The following is a 21,072-nucleotide window of genomic DNA, read 5'->3' as shown; positions in this document are numbered from 1 at the left end:
TTGTGTTTTGGGCATATCTCTTTTACTCTGCAGCTCCCACTCAAAATCAATTTTGTTTCTTTTCCCAGATATTTGGAACTTTTAAGTATTTTTTAGTATCAGACAGTTTGTTTCTCAGAGGAGATTAAAAAATAGTACTGAAGGGAACAATATGGGACCAAAAGATGAATATCCTTATTATTCTGGGGCAGCACTGCGTCTGGTAAGAGACTCCCAAAGTTTACCCTCTCTTAAAGATGCTGCCTATTCAATGTGGGGGGAAGAGATTATTCTAGGTTATAGGTTTTCTTTTTATCCTAATCCAAAAGCTATGCAACAGCCAGAGGTTTTAAGGCCAATAACAAATGCAACACAACGAAACACTTATTTTAAGTAACCACTTAACAGCCTATATTGATCCTTGAGGATCTATGCAGGCAAAGCCAAAATGAGTCTTCCTTTCCCTCTTTACTATAGAGCCTCCATCCCATGGAAAAAGTCAATGACGTGAAGAGCATTGAAAGACAATGAATAAAACAGCTCTTACGGGTATGTGTCTTCACGAGTAAAGATTACATACATTCAGCCTTCTTGAACCCCAAACCCCAATCCCATGACACTCTCCTAAAGGAGTTTGTTAGGGTCTGAATTTTCCTAGTTTTCCAGTTTAAAGCTCCAGGAGCCTAGAGGAAACTTGTTATCCCTCTTACAGCACCTGTGCGGCCTTTCATCAATTTCTTCAGTCATTTAGTAAAGTAAAATGTTTATCCTACTATGTGCAGAGAACTAGTCGGCATTTTGAAGTTTTCCAAAGAAGGAAAAATAATTCCTATGTTCTAGACCTGGAGATTATAGGAAGCTAAAGAAGCAAGACATGTATAAGCTAACGAGTATAAGAGTTATTAGCCTTAACATGTGAAGTACTGAGTAGTGGGATGATCCGAATAGAATGAAATTATTCTCAGTTCTGATAGGAAGAATGAGTATAATGCACATATGTGGAATCTAGAAAAATGGTACAGATGGACCTATTTGCAGGGCAGGAATAGAGATGTAGATGTAGAGAATGGATGTATGGACATTGGGTGGGAAGCAGTGGGGTGGGATGAACTGGGAGATTGTGGGGGACATATACACACTACCAAGTGTAACACAGACAGCTAGTGGGCACATGCTGTACAGCACAGGGAGCTCATATCGGTACTCTGTGATGACCTAAATGGGTGGGATGGGGGGTGGGAGGGAGGCTCAAGAAGGAGGGGGGACATATGTATACATATAGCTGATTCACTTCATTGTACAGCAGAAACTAACACAACATTGTAAAGCACATATACCCCAACTAAAAAAAAGTCTGGGTTGGACAACTAATGTGAACCCAGTAAATAATTTGAAATTGCGAATGCATCCACATAACATATTGTAAAATATCTTATTGTTTTTAAATATAAGGTTGTAAGAAATTAAATTTTTCAAATCATTAAAAAAAAAAGATTTGAAAGTCTAGAGTATCTGGACCCATGGAAGGACCACATAGGTGCACAAGTCATGAGCAACCTAAGTTATTCTAGTGACAGACACAAAGGCAGTGACAGAATATCCAGAAAGAATTATTTGGTTAAGACAATGGTATTTTGTGGTTAGAGGATGTTCGATGGTATTTTGCCCACTTTATAAATCAATAGTCCACTGGAAATAGTCTTGTAGGGCAAACCCCAGGTACATGCTCACATCGGATTGTTTCTGTCATGTATGAAAGTTGAAGACCTCATTAAAGTTGATAAATTGATTTGTTGAGAACAGTTGAACGCAATTTTTACAATAAGAATGACATACAGATTTTTATTTCTACTAGAAACACCTAAAGAGTGGACCAAATGATTTTTCCACCTTCAGTTCCTCTCGAGTAAGAAAAAATAACCCATGGACATGGAGGCTCAGTGAATAGTTAGAATTCAGTCTAGATATTCTTCTGTGTGTCCTGTGATATTGTCATCATTCACTTTTGGCCCACAGCAGTTTTCTTCTTGCTTCAAGGCCCCTGTTTTAGTCTTTGCTTATGTACTTGCTCTGAGTATATATAGTATCTGCCTGTGAGTTTCTCTCTGCTCTGATTGGAGACCTTAGCTTTAATGGTTGCCTTCTCCTGGTATGATTACTGCTTGCCTTGTTGCTATGGTAATGGAGTGGGCTTATAAACCCCTTTGGGGATAGAATAGCCTCTTCCTGTTTGGTTTCTAAAATGAAAACATGTCTCTCATCCAGATATGCATAAGCAACACTGTATTTTCTGTATAACACAAACTTTCTACTGGCAAGAGTAACTCTAGTGTTGGTGTACTTACTTTATGTAGGTTATTCAGGATAATGTAGTATATGCCACATAGGATGGATAAGGAATGAGAGAAAGGAGCAGAGTGGATAGAAATGAGTGAGATAGAGAAAACATCCTAAATTTTGTGTCAGGTTTTATCGTTCAGTGGAGGGAGGGTCAATGGTTAATCCAGATAAGGCAAATAGCATGGTAAGGGAACAGTGATAGCATAGACAAGGAATCCCGGGAAAATTAGACAATTTCACAAAAAGAGAGTACTATTGTGGTGCTATCAAGTTTTCATTGTGAGTCAGAATAGTAACAACATCCCAACAGCTGACTTGCATGGAGCACCAGGTAGGAGAGAACCACTGGGCTGAATGCATTACATGTGTTAGCTCATTTCACTTTCAGAACCCCGAGGAGCAGGCACTGTTCTTATTTACATTGTACAGGTGAGGAACTCAGACCTGTGGTGTTGGAACAATTTGCTCAAGGTGAAACATTCATAAGTGGCAGACCCTGGACACAAACTCAGAGTTTGACTCAGGGAGAACATGTGCTTGTTTTGAAGACACACCGTCTCCCTTACCTATTCAGATAGAGTCATAGTTAATGAGATATCGACTAGTTAATTAAGAGCATCAGAGTCTTTTCTGGGGTTGATTTCTTCTTCTTCGAGTGCATACGGTGTCAAAACACAGCCTGACAAAGCTCATCACACATTGTGCTAAAGAAAAGAACCTAAAAATCAATCTGGGTAGTCTCTCCTGCCATGTTAATCACAAAATTTAAAGAAAGGGGTAATGAGTAGGAAACTTTCAGTTAGCTATGCCTAGTCATCTGACCACCCAAGTCCTTTAGCTTCTCTTACAGATTGAAGCTCCTGATTTGGTCTCTATTTCCCTATTGGGATGAGACAGGGCTTTTGGAATTTTGGCCAGATGAGAAGCAGAAAAACTCTGGCAGTAACAGCTTAGTCAAATAAAGAAGCAGGAAGATGCTTGGAAAGGTTGCCCTTTGCAATTTTTGCAAAGGGTTCAAGATACAGAACCTTTTTATTAGTTCATGAGACTGATAAAATGTTCGCTTTGATTTAAAGTCTACCTTGATATGATTTCCTCTTCCAGATCGCGAAGATAATTTCTGTTCATGATTTTTGACCTTGCCAGGGGTCACAGGATTCCTCTGATGCTCTCTTGAAAGATGTTTTCTCAGTTGTTGAATTTTAAAGTGCCCAATACTCCCAGTGCAAAACAGGAATAAATTTTCGTTCCCTCCCATATTTATATAACTTGAAGTAAATACCTGTCCTTTGAGAGCCTTCCACCTTTTATCATCTATTCTGCATTGAATCTGTATTAATTTGATGCATATGACCTAAAAAATTAAACACATGGGACTTCCCTGGTAGTCTGGGGCTAAGACTCTACGCTCCCAATGCAGGGGGCCCAGGTTCAGTCCCTGGTCAGGGAATTAGATCCCACATGCTGTAATGAAGAATTTGCGTGCCACAACTAAACGATCCTGTGTGCCACAACTAAGATCTGCTGCAGCCAAATAAACAAATAAATAAAAAAAAAAATTAAACACATGACCTTAGGAGCCAGAGGAAAGCTAGGTTTTCAATTCTTGGAATAGATTGTAGTTACTTGATGTTAGGTCAGACAGAGAATTCACAGAGTGAGAGAGTATTCCTTTTGCCTGGTGGTAGAATGGATCCCGCAATGGAAAAAACAAAACAAAACTCCTGACATGGTTAATAAAACACACTTAGCAGAAGAAGAACCTTCGGGATCAGATACTGTGCAGATTAAAATTTCTTTACATTTCCACAAGAATGAATCTCCAACATCAATGAAGTTTTGACCATTACCTTAATCTATTTGAAACACCAATTAGCCAAGGCCAACAACTTTTGTTAACAGAGCAAAACAAGAAGAGAAGTATAAGCTAAACACAAAGCTTGGATTTCCTAAGATTTCTTCCATCAGTTGGCCCTTAAACTACATTGGGCATTTTATAAATTCTCTTTACTCAGTGTCTAAGGCCCATCAAGGATGATTTAATGAGTAATACACATGCTTGTGTTTGTTTATTTATGCTTTCTCACCATTATCAGGAGCACTGGCTCGATGAAACATTCACTGTATGCCTGACCTGGTGAACAATTATGGTCCTATTGAATATTTATTCTTCCACTGTCAAAGTTGCTTTTTAGAAAAAGTTATTAGATGTGCTTAGCATTTCTTAGCATTATGACAAAGTAAAAAGCTATTGCTTGAGATAAAACATGAATATATACATTGTCAGCTACTAATTTTGGGGTTGCTTGTACATATTATCCCTCAAAAACACAAGAATATTTGGTTTAAGCTAAAACAGCTTTCTTTCCTGTTTTTCACTATTTTCATGAGAAATACTCCATTTTTCCTAACTAAATTGAATCTTGCAGGATCCTCTGGAGTCTCTGGTTTTTTATTTCTTGTTGTCATCTCACTGCTAATAATTAGTATGAATGTCTGTTGGTTGACCCTAATGTTTTTCTTATTTAGACTTTTATTCTTCACTTTTCTCCTTACTTTGGAGTAGAGCTATAACCTTTCATGTCTGGCACTATATTACACCACCAACAATATTTCAAACCTCTAATGTCTTTCTTATACAACCCTACTTGTATCTTATTATCAGTTAGTCCTACTTTCTTGCTTTCATAGTATCTTTATCTGCCCCCAAAGACTTCTATTGGCCCCAAATACCTACTGGGGGGTTAATGTCTTTGACATCCTAGTCCTTCGCCATGTAACCTTATTTCCCCATGATTCCTGTGCAAACACCCTTTATCTAAGAAGTTGATGCTATGAAACATGTCTTCCGCATTTGTTTCCAAATTTATATGTTAACCATTTAAAACTTTTCAATTTCTCTTTAAAAACACAGAATCTCTCTGAAGTTCTCTTTGACCAGATAGACCACATTAACCCTTTTCTGCTCTGAACATCCAGAGCAATTTTTCAAATAATCAATTAGACATTTAATATTGAATGGTTTTTATAAAATATTCTATAAATTTAACAATACATAAGCTAAAATTCTGGAAAGTAGGGACATCTTCTGATACTTCTTTGTATCACTTGTGACACTGAAATCATCACCCTAAATGTGCAAGGGGTGCAATAATTTTTTTCTTTTTAATTTTTCAGCTGCACTGCTCAGCATGAGGGCTCTTAGTTTCTCAACTAGGGATTGAACTCATGCTCCCTGCATTGGAAGCACAGAGTCTTAACCACTAGACCACCAGGGAGATCCTGCTCAATAAGTAATTTTATTTAACTTTTTAATCAGGTGAAGTCTAAAATACTTGATAAATCAGAATGTTCTATTCCTTGTTTAATTTGAGCCTTCAGTTCAGTTCAGTTCAGTTCATTTCAGTCGCTCAGTCATGTCTGACTATTTGCGACCCCATGAATCGCAGCACACCAGGCCTCCCTGTCCATCACCAACTCCCGGAGTCCACCCAAACCCATGTCCATCAAGTTGGTGATGCCATCCAACCATCTCATCCTCTGTCGTCCCCTTCTCCTCCTGCCCTCAATCCTTCCCAGCATCAGGGTCTTTTCTAATGAGTCAACTCTTCGCATGAGGTGGCCAAAGTATTGGAGTTTCAGCCTCAACATCAGTCCTTCCAATGAACACCCAGGACTGATCTCCTTTAGGATGGACTGGTTGGATCTCCTTGCAGTCCAAGGGACTCTCAAGAGTCTTCTCCAACACCACAGTTCAAAAGCATCAATTCTTCGGCGCTCAGATTCCTTCACCATCCAACTCTCACATCCATACATGACCACTGATTTACATATTTAAACTTATATTACAGATAGATTTTGTCTATATACTGCAGGATGTTTGCATATTGTATTTATAATCAACATAAGCAATAAAAACATAAGTGTATGTACTCATAATGATCTATTTTCTGCTATTATTTCATTGGACTGTAGATTTATTGGTTTGGTACAGATTACTTCCCTAAAGAGTAATATGATATAAGGGGGAGGGATAAATGAGGAGCTTGGGATGAACACATGCACTCTACTACATATAAGACAGACAATGACAGGGACCTACTATATAGCATAGGGAACTCTACCCAATATTCTGTGATAACCTATACGAGAAAAGAATCTAACAAAAATGAATACATGTATAGCAATCACTTTGCTGTACAGCTAAAACTAACACAACTTTGTAAATCAACTGTGTTAAGAGCCGACTCATTGGAAAAGACCCTGATGCTGGGAAATACTGAGGGCAGGAGGAGAAGGGGGTGATAGAGGATGAGATGGTTGGATGGCATCATCGACTCAATAGATGTGAGTTTGAGCAAACTCCAGGAGATAGTGAAGGATAGTGTAGCCTACCACACTATAGTCCATGGGGTCACAAAGAGTCAAACACGACTTGACAACCAAACAACAACTCCAATAAAGTTAAAATATTAAAAAAAAAGAAGACATACAGTTATATAAAACTCTTGGATACTGATAGAATTGTAAGGCAATGCAGATAAGGTACAAATTCCAAGAATCCTGAAATTTACTTGTAAGGTTTAATCTAGTGACATCCAGAGGAAAAAAGAAACATACAAGGGACCTCAATAGACACTAAACTGCCCCAACAGAAAATAATTTTCTGGGTTCCCTTCATATCTAACTTAAGCTTTACAAATAGGAACTCTTAAAAGACTTACTCTGAAGTGTGGTTCCTTGGCCCAGACTCTTTTTCAGAAATACATTATGCATGTCACTATGCAGGTGTAAATGCAACAATGGTGTTTCAGGGCTCACCAGATCATTCACAGACCCAGTAAGTGATCTGACTCAGTTTCTGTCCCTGAGGACTTTTTTTTCCCCCTATTTATTTCGATAGATTCATAATTCTTTATAATGAAAGACCCCTGGGCTCCAGTCAGAAACAATTTATTTTATGACGCTTCACTGTGGTAAGTTTGAACCTGAGTCTTCTGCATTGCAGGCAGATATTTTACCATGTGAGCCAGGGTGGCTTGATACTTGAGTCGGGAAGATTCCCTGGAGGAGGGAATGGCAATCCACTCCAGTATTCTTGCCTGGAGAATTCCATGGACAGAGGAGCCTAGTGGGCTATAGCCCATGGAGTCGCAAGGAGCAGGACACAACTGAGCCACTTTCACTTTCATTGCTGTTTCCTTTTATCTGGAGAGGTTCAGTTCAGTTCAGTTCAGTCATGTCCAACCCTTTGCGAGCCCAAGGACGGCAGCACACCAGGCTTCCCTGTCCATCACCAACTTCCAGAGCTTACTCAAACTCATGTCCATTGAGTCGGTGATGCCATCCAACCATCTCATTCTCTGTTGTCCCCTTCTCCTCCCGCCTTCAATCTTTCCCAGCATCAGGGTCTTTTCAAATGAGTCAGTTCTTCACATCAGGTGGCCAAAGTATTGGAGTTTCAGCTCCAGCATCAGACCTTCTGATGAATATCCTGGACTGATTTCCTTTAGGATGGACTTGTTGGATCTCCTTGCTGTCCAAGGGACTCTCAAGAGTTTTCTCCAACACCACAGTTCAAAAGCATCAATTCTTCGGCACTCAGCTTTCTTTACAGTTCAACTCTCACATCCATACATGACTACTGGAAAAACGGAAAGCTACAAATTTTTTCTCAGATGTGATTTAGATTCTGCCAATTAAGTACATCCATGCTGGATTAGGAAAGTGCAAGTGAGGTAGAAGCAATCTTCCTGAAGCTTTTGTTTGTGTCTGCTGGGTAGCAAGGGCAGTGTTTTCCTGAGGCAGTTTCTAGTTAACATTCTCCCGATGTCCAGGTTTAGTGTAGCTGCTGACCTAGGGCAGCTCCCAAAGCTGCTAAAGTTGTGGCCCCCTAGTGGTTGGTCCCAGTGTTCTGGAAGTCATCCCAAGATGACTAAGAAGCTGCTTCTTCACCTTCCCAGTGATTTTCTTTGTATTAAATTCCTCTATGCTTCAAATTTCTATAACATTTTGTTTCTTCTGCTAAACCTAACTGATGTATACGTCTGGATCTCAGCTTTAAGAGAGCCTGAAACGAAACATATTTTACCCCTAACCTGAGGGATATACATTTATAACCATCAATGCCTGATTCTAGACCAGTTACCAGCAGCCTCATAGCTTCAACTGCAATCACTGTCTTACTTTTCTGCTCTGTTTGAGTAAACTGAGAGGATTATCTTCTTCCTAAGCTCAATCAACCCTTTTTTCTTTATTCTTTTTATATTTTATTTCTCACTGCTATGGGTTGGAAGAGAGGAAGTGATGGCAAAGCATAAACTTATTAAAACCTCTTAACTGGTAGTCCCTTTTAAAACTTGAGTTTACTTTAAATTTGTGACCAGAACTCCAAGGAGAATTGATACCACTTCTTTGAATTCTACTACACTTTGATGGTAAATTCACTAAACAAAGAATTTCAAAACTTCAATTTACAAATGCTCCCAACTCCTCACATTCTTATTTAATTTGTCACGGAGGAAGCCATCAAAATGCCACTCCCTTCTCTTCTCCATCACTGTACATCCTGATCTGTACTTCTGTCTTCCTTCCTCTAGACCAGAAGTCAGCAGACTTTTGTGCTGAAGTCCCAGACAGCAAAAATTCCAGGCTCTGTGGGCAAAAGTTCCCTGTCACAACTTCTCAAGGTTGATACTGCAGCGTGAAAGCAGTGGTAGACAGTAAGTTGTCAAGTGGATGTGGCGTGTAAAACATTTACGAAAACAGATGCTAGTTTGGATTTCAGGCCCTACTTCACTAACTCCTGCTCTGGGACATTGCTTTTTGAGTTATCTTTTCTCTCCTGACCCATGTTTTCCTTCCTCTCTACTCAGTTGCCTTGCAAACATCTCAAGAAAATAGCAATGACATTTTTTGACACCACGTCCTCCTGCAGCTCTGGTCTCTTTCCTTTATCTCATGGCCAATGTTTTCAAATGAATTCCTCACTCTCATTCTCTCCACTCTCTTACTGTCTATTCATTCTTCAATCTTTTCTTTTTGAAGGGGCTATATTTAAAGTGGCCTCAACTCTCAAGAATCCCTAACTTATCACACTACTTTCTTTACAGTACTGTCACTCTGTAATCATTTCATTTGTTTGTTTTCTCTTGGTATGACCCCTTCCTCATCTTTCAGAGTGAAAGTTTCATGAGGGTAAGGGCCTGGTGTGGTTTGGTGGTCACTTAATCACTGGGTACCCTAATTGTAGATGGCAGCAGGTCCATAACTACCTGTTGGATAAATGGATTGGTGGATGGATACAATGTATCATTTCAGATGTTGTGATGTGCTGTCCATATCCCCTTTCCATAATGTATTTCCCCAGATGTTGAGGGTGCTTCTGGCAGGTGGATCATTGCTTGTGCCTCTGCTGAAAGAAATCCCATTGCCCAAAGTCATGGTCTCTTCCTAGGTGGGCTCCATCCAATGACTAATTGGTGTGAGAATGACAAGGGCCTGGTCACCTCACTTAAACGCAGGACCATTCTGAAGGGTCACCCCAGCTTTAGGGCTTCTTAGAGAACCAGCTGAAAACTCTGTTGAGATTACAGGAAATCTCAGCTTCTCTCTCTGTTCAATCCTGCTTCTAGCTCTTTCCTTCTCTTCCTTTCCCTGGATGTACATCCCAAGGGCACTCCCAGATAAATCTCCCATATTCCAATCTCTATTTTAGAGTCAGCATCCTTAGGGAACCCACCCGGTGACATCTGCCAAAATTTAATTGATCTGTAAATGGCAAGTTGGGATTCAAACCAATTTTGTTGAATTTTAAAGTCAGCGCATTTTTCTTCATCTGTTTGTTGGAAGTATTACATGACTCTAGTTTTAAAATAAAATGCCATTCTTTTTTTACTGAATAATGCTTTTTACAAAAATACATGGATGGGTATTATTCCAAAGTTTTCCTTTAAATAGCTTCTAAAGTGTAGGAAAATAAGAACACGATGCAAAGGTCCTCCATGTTTCATTTCTGCTAAATAAAGTCAAGCATGGTAACCTCAACCACTTCATTAATTGCCAATCTTTAATTAAAGGTATCATCCATCATTAAAGACTTAGCTTAAGTAAAGCAAATGCAAAATTAGATAAGCATAGCTATTACCTTAATATGAAGCTAATGTAGCTCTTTATTTAACGATTACATAAATGGGCTCCCAAGCAGAAGAAAACTGACATTTGGATCATTACAATGCTTGTTAAAAGGAAACCTCTATGTCCACAATCCTTCCTTGTGAAGAAGTGAACACACATGCACAAAATCTTCCAGAGTCGTATGTATTTCTGGACTGGAAACAGTCAGGAGTGACCCAGATAGTCTCCTCTAGAGTCAGGTCTTCCAGAAGCTTCCAGAAACTAGAATCAGGAGCTGTATTTCTTGTTCAACACATCTGCTTAAGGGCTTGACAGAATGAGGGTAATTGGATTATATTGTTCATTCTTTCTGGGCCAAGACCCTCTTCCCATTTGTTTTAAGGCTTTCTTGTTCTTTGTGTTTCCCCTCTGTCATTCCTTTGCATATGTCTCTCCCTGTGGGTTTATGATCACCATCACTACCACTTAGCATTTCTAAACTCTCCCCTATTGTTTATTTCAGTCTCTTGTTACATAACCCAGGGAAGCAGGTCAACATCACCATTATTATAACATTTCCCAATAAAATGAGGGGATAGGATTGCAGAGACTTGTTTAGAATTGTCCCAGCCAGTGTACAGGGGCCTGTCCAAGAACTCAGATAACAGCTTGGACCTCTTCTTAATTGTCCTTTCCCCACTCTATCTTCTCTCAAACCTGAGTGAGACAATAAGTCTTTTTATCAGTTAATTCAAGAGCATGGCCTCTGGAGCCAGGTCAATTTGGGTTAAAAAAATCACAGTGCTGACTCATCTGGCTGCATGATCTCAAACAAATTTCTCTCTGAGCATGCATTTGTTAATTTGTACAGAGCTGAAAGTACAGATCTCACAGGATGGTGATGAAGTAATTAATGCAAAGCTCTTTGCCACGGTACCTGCACATCACCTGCGCTCAATGAAAGGTATCCTCACTGATGAGTGTATTCATTGGACTAGTTATTTGTTGTGGGTACATTTTAAGTGCACCTTTTGTTTGACTCCTTGGTGGGAGGCAGGAAGGGCAGACAGATTGTGTAGAAGGTGATTCTCTGCTCCGTCTGGGTTTTTGCTTTGGCATTCTACTTACTCTTTCAGAATTTATGTCTCTCTTAGAAGGGGAAAGGGCTAGAGAAAATGAATAAAGAGTCAGAAAGAGATGAAAGGGGTAATGGGATGATGGGAATTATGGTCAGTACTTTGTCTTCACCCCAGCCACCTTTATATAAATGCAATTCAAATGATTTGCTGGAAGAAATTATGTCTTCACAGGTGTGATGGGTGGAAATAAAAGGAGAAGAAAATCAATATTGTACAAAGAAATCAAAATGATCAATTGACTTACTATTATTATTATCATTATTATTATTAATTTCTCAAGGCCAACATCAGTGAGAAGAAAATCCGCCTAGTCTAGTCTTTCCTAAGGACTGAGTTGATTTGTAGCCATTTCTGCTGGTGCATTTTTAAGCAGAGCTGCAGGGAATGTCATGTGTTGCAGTAATTGCCATGGAAACCATTGTTGTCGAATGAATAGAGAGGTTTTAAATCCTTGGTAATGAGCCTGAGAAACTAAGTAGGGCTTCAAGTTTAACATGTTTGGAAGTGGTTCATATCTCACACAGAGATATTGGAAGCAAAAGGAAGGGGGCAAAGGGTGGCAGAGAGAAAGTTTCTTTTTTGAAACAAAAATTCAAATAAACTTGCCTTATATCACGTTGCACTTCTACTAGCACTTTTTAATGTAAAAACGCCAAAGCTGCATCCAGTCCCAAGGCTTGAGCAACTCTTGTCTACAGAACAAAGTGTAATTGTGATCTGCTTTCACTGAAATCAACAATTTCAATTTACCTCTCACAACCTCAATAAGTGAGAAGGTTAAATATTTTCAAGGCAATGAATGGTTAGATTTGTCTGGATTGTGAGATCCTTGAATAGAAGGGCTGAGAATGTACTTGCACGGAGGAACCTACAGATCTAGGAAAGGCCAGTGACCTGGGGGGTCCACCTCAGCCATGAATAATTTCTTAGCATCTCTCTTCTCTTGCCTCTTTGCAAAGACTGACACTTCATCTCTCACCCAAGATGTTTTCAGCCTGGGTGCCCTCCAGGTAGGACTGATGATAGCAGCCTCGGAGGGGATGAAGAATGAGAGATAAATGCCAGAGGTAAGCCTTTCTCTCTTCTAGTGGCCAAGGGACTCCCAACCAGCACTGTCCCTCATCCAGAGACACCGCGGTACACCTGGGTTATTGGCTAGAAGCTTCTTCCTGAACATTTACACAGTAAAGAGGATCAGGATTGGCCATCCCAAAATATGCCATTTGGTATAGAAGTGATTTTTGAGCTGAAGGCATTCGAGTTCCTGAAACCTGTCATCTGCCTAAAAGCAGAGCCTCCCTCAAAGAACAAAACTGTCATAATTCCCCTCCCTGGGCAACTCTACAGTCTTTTCAGGTGCCCCACCCAGACCCCTGCATAAATGATCATTTCTTCTACCTGCTCTGCTAAGGGCCCATTTATTTTCCAGAAAGTCATTTGCTTTTACATAAGTGCTCTTTCTCCCCCTTATCACCCCTACCCCTGCCTTGACTAAGTTGGGTGTAGAGAGCCCAGTCTAACCATTCCTTTGAGTGACTCATCGCTGGATGTCATGTGACTGCAGGATGCACGTGCTAAAAAATTTCAGGTTTGTTTTTCTCTTGTTACCCTGTCTGTTGTCAGTCCCATCAATGGGGCTTCAGCTGGAGCACCTGGGAACGTAGAAGGAAAAATAATTTCCCCTCCCTCCGCAGTATCTCTCTATGTGTGCTTAGTCACTCAGTCGTGTCCAACTCTCTGTGACCCATGGACTCTAGCCCGCCAGGCTCCTTTGTCCATGGAATTCTCCAGACAAGAATATTGGAGTGCATTGCCATGCCCTCCCCCAGGAGATCCTCCCCACCCAGGGATCGAACCTAGGTCTCCCGCATTGAAGGTGGATTCTTCACTGTCTGAGCCACCAGGTATAATAACTTTTTCTCAACAGGATTTAAGGGAGAAAAGAGAAGGTGATGAGGAGGAAGGGCCCTAGGAAGCGGTCTCTATGTTCTGTCTCTTTATCTTTATTACTGGTGTTTAGAAAAAGTATTAAAAAGACTTTCCAGAGGGTCTATGCTTCTTAGAGAAGTAGGTACTGTCCTCTGGAAAGTCTGAGGAGAGGGTCCTGGACTGGAGGGAACACGACCGTGGAGAGCAAGGATGTGAAGTCAACATCCGGTCCAGAAATGAAGGGGAAAGAGAGAAATGGGAAGTGAAGAGAAGAGAAAGAAGAGAAAGGAACAATGTCATGGGAACTTGGAGGGATCAAAGCATGTGTGGGTAACTTGGCCAGGAAGAACCTTTCAATCACCACATTCCAGTATTCCAGGCAAATACTGTCTAGTGTGGGTCTTAGATCGGCCATGACTAGCTACGAGTGACTTAACTTCTTCGTGCTTCCTTCCTCAAACGTAAGAAGTGGATAATTACTTGCAGACCCAACTGAATTTTTGTGAAAAGTGAAAGTGTTAATCGTTGAGTCCTGTCCAACTCTTTGTGACCCCATGGACTGTAGCCTGTCAGGCTCCTTGTCCATGGAGTTCTCTAGGCAAGAATACTGGAGTGGGTAGCCATTCCCTTCACCAGGGATTAAACCTGGGTTTTCTGCATTGCAGGCAGATTCTTTACCATCTGAGCCACCAGGGAAGCAGATTAAATAAAATGATCTATGCAAATTTTTAGAAAGTGCTAAAGCATGGGATTTTCAGTAAAAAAAAAAAAAGGGGGGGTGAAATCAATAAAAGCAAGTGATTATTATAATTATTCATCTCTAATGGGACGGAACTGCTCCTTTTTATGCTTTACTGAATTAGAAAGCCAGGCCTGCCTGCAGAAGTCACAATTCACAGTTTTATATTAGGAATCTGAACCCCTGCCTCACAAGGGGTTTAGGGGAGATGGAGAGAAAACTGTTGCCAGAGGGTGTGAGTGTTGTTTTCATGCTATTGTAGAACTATTAGAGCTGGAAGTCCAGCGGTTCTCAAATCCTGCCCTGCTAATAACCTCTACATTGGGGAAATTCCCACGGGAATTCTAGGCAAGGAAGAGCAGAGCTGAATTTGTCATTTTGGTAGGCTTGGAGCCCTCTGGTAAATTCTGGAACTGGAGCACACAGCTTAGATGTTTTCCACAAGATTTAAGCCTGAGATTGCATCACTCTCTAGCCAGTCTCATGAAGGAATAGAGTCAAGGAGAAGGTGGGAGCAGGGTGCCTGCCTCTGCATCCGGGCCCAGGTTATCACACCACCTCTCAGTGACATTGACCTACTCTGTCCCATCTTAAAATGCAACACCTTTGACTCCCCCATGCCCTGCTCTATTTTTCTCCTTAGCACTTATCATCTGAGATTCTCAGTGTTTTCATTATTTATCTTGTTGTTGAGAATCACTCCCAGAGAATATGTAAATTCCACAAAGAAAGGGATTTGGTTCTGCTTTGTTTCAGCCACTGAAATAGTGTTTGGGGTAGAGAAGGCATTCAACATGTGTTTGTTGAATGAATAAAATGGAAGAAGGAACGCGAGCGTGTCTGTGTAACCTCTAACACATGGTGGCCCATACAACCAGCAAACCTCTGCCAGGTAAACATACTTGGATGCTCACCAACTAGGTCAGCAAGTCTGCCACAAAATTGGGTCCCAGTGTAGCTGGGAGGTAGAAAGCAAGGATGCATGGGGCTGTGTGAGAGGGAGGTTGGACATTTCTTTGCAAGTGGAGGGAATAAGTGAGAAAACCAAAGGGTCTGATGACTGAGAGAACATTATGTCCAGTTCCATGAGGGCAGAAAGAAGTATGTGTGTGTTCGGTTGCTAAGTTGTGTCTGACTCTTTGCGACCCCATGGATTATCGCCCACCAGGCTCTTCTGTCCATGGGATTTCCTAGGCAAGAATACAGGAGTGGGTTGCCATGTCCTTCTCCAGGGGATCTTTCCAACCCAGGGATTCCACCTGTGTCTCCTGCATTGGCAGGCAGATTCTTTATCACTAATGCCATTTGGGAAGCCCAGAAAGAAGTATTATGCTGGAGTAAACTTAAGTTCTGGATTCGTTTTCCCCTGAGAACATTAGGTGGTTAATCTTTCTGTCAGTAATAGTTTAGTATGTTTCAGAGGCACATAAATTATTGTTGAAATGTGGAAAAAAGTCTGTTTTAAACAATACTATGCATATATATGGGCTTCCCTGGTGGCTCAGATGGTAAATAATCCTCCTGCAGTGCCAGAGACCTGGATTCGATCCTTGGGTTGGGAAGATCTCCTGGAGGAAGGCATGGCAACCCACTCCAATATTCTTGCCTGGAGAACCCCCATAGACAGAGAAGCCTGGTAAGCTATAGTTCATGGGGTTGAAAAGAGTCAGGCACGACTGAGTGGCTAATATATGCATGCATATTTTTATGCCTATATTTGATTCATGCCTACCTATCATTCTTTTTTGGGGGTAAGGGTAAGGAGAAGAGGAGACCAATATGCCTTAGGGAGAATGGATTCAGAATAAAATTCCCTTTTGGATTGGTTGTAGGTACAATGAACCCAGGTGGTGCCTGGAGGTAAAGAACTCGCCTGCCAATGCAGGAGACTTAAGAGATGTGGGTTCCCTGGGTCGTGAAGATCCCTTGGAGAAGGAAATGGCAATCTACTCCAGTATTCTGGCCTGAAGAATCCTATGGACAGAGAAGCCTGGTGGGCTATGGTCCATATGGTCACGAAGAGTCGGACACAACTGCAGTGACTTCTCATGTACACAAACAGTGAAGGGTAAATTGTTGGTAAAATGACCTGAATTTTGGCAAGTCTGTCCAGGGTCATAAGAGATATAAATCAGATTGAGGATTTCATAGCATTGAGTCTTTATTCAAGATTTCCTCTTTTACTTGATTAATTGGTTGGTAAGTCCACCTCGAGCAGTGTGAAGTTGGCTTTGTAGTCTATTTATAAGAAGTACAGAGTGTTATCAGAGACCTCTAATATATCAGCAAATGGCAAATTTGCATTCAATAACTGTTTCAGGGCACATTTTTATACTTTTAGAACTCCTTACCAAAGGTCATGGCTAAGGTTGTGGAAGCCTTAGTCACACCGGGAGAATATGGGACTCATGCCTTGTTCATCTCTCTTATGTCACTGGCATGCAAGTTACCTTAGAATTCCCAGCCAGACCTTTCACGGGCTGGAGATTCATATGGTTTATAATCAAGGGAGGGTTAAGAGAGCCCATATTAAACAAAACTTTGCTGGTGGGAGCCTTTCTCAGTCTGCGTCCATGTGTTATTTCCACTGCTTATCATCGCCACTGATGTCACTTGAGTTGACAGTGGCGACACTGATAGAAAGTCAGCCCTGTGCTACCTACCTGTTCCATGCATACTTGATTAAACACACACATACACTAAATAATCAGGATTACTTTTGAGCAGTTAGTATATGTCAGATTCTGAGCTAGGTACTCATTCATTCATTATCTTTAATCCTTTTAACATCCTGTGGGGTGTTTACTTGATGAAAGAATCAAAACTCAGAGAATTCAAAAACTTGTCTAGGGCACATGGTTAGTGAGTGCTAGATTCAAAGACTGGTTTCTCTGGCTACCAACCTTGTTTTGTTTTGCTACACTTCATATCTCTAAGTGAAGTCACTCAGTCGTGTCCAACTCTTTGTGACCCCATGGCCTGTAGCCTACCAGGCTTCTCTGCCCCTGGGATTCTCCAGGCAAGAATATCTCTAGGAAGAAATATTAACTTCTTCAAATCACCAGTGACACGCTTAATGAGGGTGGTGGACATTTCAATTTCATGGTACTTACTACAATTTGCCATTAGATGGGTGATTATTTATTTAAATCTCAGCACCATGGGCATTTTTAAATTTTCTAGTTGCCACATTAAAAGAATAAAAAGAAGCAGTTAAGATTAATTTTAGAAGTCTATGTAATTAGTCTGTCAAAAATAATATTGTTTCAACATCAATTCAACACAACAGTTATTAATGAGATATTGTATAGCATTTTTGTAACCAGACTTGGAAATCCGGTGTATATTTTGCATGCACAGCACATCTCAGTTCAGACTATTCATGTTAAAGTCTTCAGCAACCACATGTGACCCTTGTGGCATCTAACAGCACAGATTTGGATGGCAAAGGCCACAAAGGTGAGGACCAGCACTAAGCACTGACATCCAGCAGGTATGGAATCCATATTTGGCATATTAATACTTTATGAATGAATCAATCAGTAAATGAAAATAAAAACTGACACAAATATGAACATAGGGAAATTTACATTATTAATGATGTCACCCAGGAAAAATCTGCATAGTTTGAAGATTACCTATTAAGACCTTTTACCTGGGGCATATTTAAGTACAGACTGCTATTAAGGAGTAGTCAACTTCTGTATATACACGTATTAGTAAAATGCTTATATGTACATCTCCATGGCTCTGTCTCCAGCCATCTGCTAACTTCAATCACTCTATCTCTACTGAGAGAGAAGAGACCCCATACATCTGCTAAGGTCTGAAAATGGAAAAACTAGAGTGTGAGCAATCACAGAGAGCCAGGTGAGGCTCTCATCTCAGTGTGTAAGATACTGTCATAGTTTACTTAACTTTACTTGCAAATATTCATTTAAAAGCATTTGCAAGATGGATGTAAGAATATGTATGAGTGTGTGTGTGTGCGCGCGCGCGCGCGTGCCCACATGGGAGGCGGAGGGGTTGCAGAATTCGGCTTGTTCGATGTACTAAATGGTGCAGGGTGTACTCCATACCAAACAGTGCAGGCTATTTATAAAAGCCACGATCTGGGTCAATAACAGCATAAATTGCTAATACATAGGTTATATTTACAAGCAAGCAAATCCAATTTTGTATTACACTAGAATCATCCTCACGAGTATAAAGAGGTCTGAACAAACATAACTTGAATTCATGCTTTTGCCTCCTGCTCCAGTACATTAGGCATGTCGCTACCAATGATATGTAGACTATAGAAATGCATTTTTTTCTTTGTAAATGGCATTCAATATGGAATGGAGATAGGAGGACTATCATAGCTTGTTACAGATTTCAGGTGGAAATTATTTTAACTTTCCCACAGATAAAGCAAAAATCAGGGTAAACTGTTTGGTCTCCAGACTTTGCCAATGCACATGTACAATTGTTTCTCTTGAGATCCTTTCAGTTGTCTAATTATTACTACCTTTTGATATAGCTTACCCAACCTTTGGGCAGAGTTTCTTCATACTTCTGTACAAAAATGGTGTCACCCTATGGTTTGCCCTTGGCACATTTTGGAGCATGTCAATTGTTAGCATGTGCTACTTTATTTTTCTAACCCCTTCATTCCTTGACCTTCTCCTTGTGATTCTTTTTAGTCTTCCTTTATCCCCACTCTAGGCTTCCCAGGTGGCTCAGTGGTAAGGTCAGCTTCTTAACAGGATGGTCAAAGCTGGGACTGGCCTGGCTTCCATCAGCTTCTCCAACCTCACTTTTCTCATTATGCTTTCTTGAGCTTTTTCTACTTCAGCTACAATGACCTTCTTCAGGCTTTGAATCTGTCACATTTGCTTCCTGCTATAGAGTATCTGCAGACACTGCCACGTGCCTCGAATGCTCTTTTTAGTTGACCTCTGTTTATCTCTCAGATCCTGGCTCAGTCATCATTTCTTTGGGGGAAGTCTTTTTTGACTTCCCCAAATAGGTTATATCTTGGTAATTCAGATCTTTGGAAGCAGAAATACTATCTCCCCCAACCTTCTTTCTATGGCATAGAAGGTATATGGATAATGTGTGTCCCACACTAAATTTATGCACTGATGCTATAACCATCCCCCATCCCATGTGATGGTATTTGGGGGGGGGTGGTGTGGTGGTGATTAGATTCAGATGAGGTCCTGAGGATGGTGCCTTAGGAGCTGGCCATCTGAGAGCCAAGAAGAATGGCTGAAGTGTGGAAATGAATATCCTGGTACCTTGATCTTGGACATCCCAGTCTCCAGAACTGTGAGATAAAAATGTCTGCTTAAGCCTCAGTCTATGGTATATTGTTAGAGCAGCCTGAGTTGACTGAGACAGATTTTGGCACCAAGAAGTAGGGTGATGTTGTAATAAATGCCTTAGCATGTGGAAAGCTCTTTGCAACTGGGTAGAGACTGGAAGAGTTTTGAGGTGCTTGCTAAAAATATGGCCATTAAGGGTGATTATACGGCTTCCTAGGTGGTGCTAGTGGTAAAGAACCCACTTACCAATGCAGGAGACATAAGAGATGCAGGTTTGATCTCTGGGTTTGGGAAGACTCCCTGGAGGAGGGCATGACAACCCTCTCCAGTACTCTTGCCTGGAGAATCCATGGACAGAGGAGCCTGGCAGGTTACAGTCCATGGGGTCGCAAAGAGTCAGACATGCCTGAAGCAACTTAGCAGGCAGCAAGGTTGATTATGGAGAAATCTCAGACAGAAATGAGAAACAAGAAACTGGGGGAAAGGAGATCCTTGTTATAACATGACAAAACACTTGGCTGTGTTCTAGGTGTTTGGTGGAAGGTAGAAATTGTGAGCAATGAAACTAGATATTTAGCTGAAGAGATTTGAGGAAAGTGTTGATGGAGCAGCTTGGTTCCTCCTATGCTTATAGTAAAAAGTGAAAGGAAAGGGATGAATTGAAGAAGGAATTGTTAAACAAAGAGGAACCAGAACTTGAAGATTTGGAATATTCTCATTCTGTCCATGGGGCTTAGTTGGTAAAGAATCCGGTGCAATGCAGGAGACCCTGGTCTGATCCCTGAGTTGGGAAAATCTGCTGGAGAAGGGATAGACTACCCATTCCAGTATTCTTGGTCTTCCCTTGTGGTTCAGCTGATTAAGAATCTGCCTGCAGTATGGGAGAGCTGGGTTCGATCTCTGGGTTGGGAAGATCCCCTGGAGAAGGGAAAGGATACCCACTCCAGTATTCTGACCTAGAGAATTCCATGGACTGTAGAGTGCATGGGTTCGCAAAGAGTCAGACACAACTGAGCAACCTGCACTGTCACTTCATTCTGTCCATACTGAAAAAGATGAGAAAGCCTGTTCAGAGGAGAAGAGAAGATGGGATTATTTCAGCAAAGTCATTGCCAGTGTGAATTTCAAGGGCAGAAAAAGCAGGATGTCATGAAGGAGAGCTGTGGAATTAATCAGATTCTACAAGACAGGACTGTAAAGCATAGCATGCATCGTGTTCTCCAGGAAAAGTTAAGAATGATTCAGAGATCATCAGAATTACTACTCCACCACAGCCCCAGGGAGCAGGGTTGGTTCCTCCTTAATTTCAAAGGGTGAGGCTGCCTTTCTGGTTTGGGTGGGTCAAGATGCCCCTTTCCAGGACCTTAGGATGGTGCTGCCTTCACAGAGAGTTTCAAGGGTGGTCCCAAGAGGGCAGGGCCTCTGCTAAGAGCTGTGGTGATGATGCTGCCACCCCAGTGGACCTGGAAGGCAGGACATTGAGCCAAAGAGGATTAGTCTGGAGCATTAAGGTACATGGAAT

The sequence above is a fragment of the Giraffa tippelskirchi genome, chromosome 13 (genome assembly GCF_054371585.1).
Source record: "Giraffa tippelskirchi isolate mGirTip1 chromosome 13, T2T-mGirTip1v1.2.pri, whole genome shotgun sequence".
NCBI classification, from domain to species: Eukaryota; Metazoa; Chordata; class Mammalia; order Artiodactyla; family Giraffidae; genus Giraffa; species Giraffa tippelskirchi.
This window is presented reverse-complemented; position numbering follows the sequence as displayed.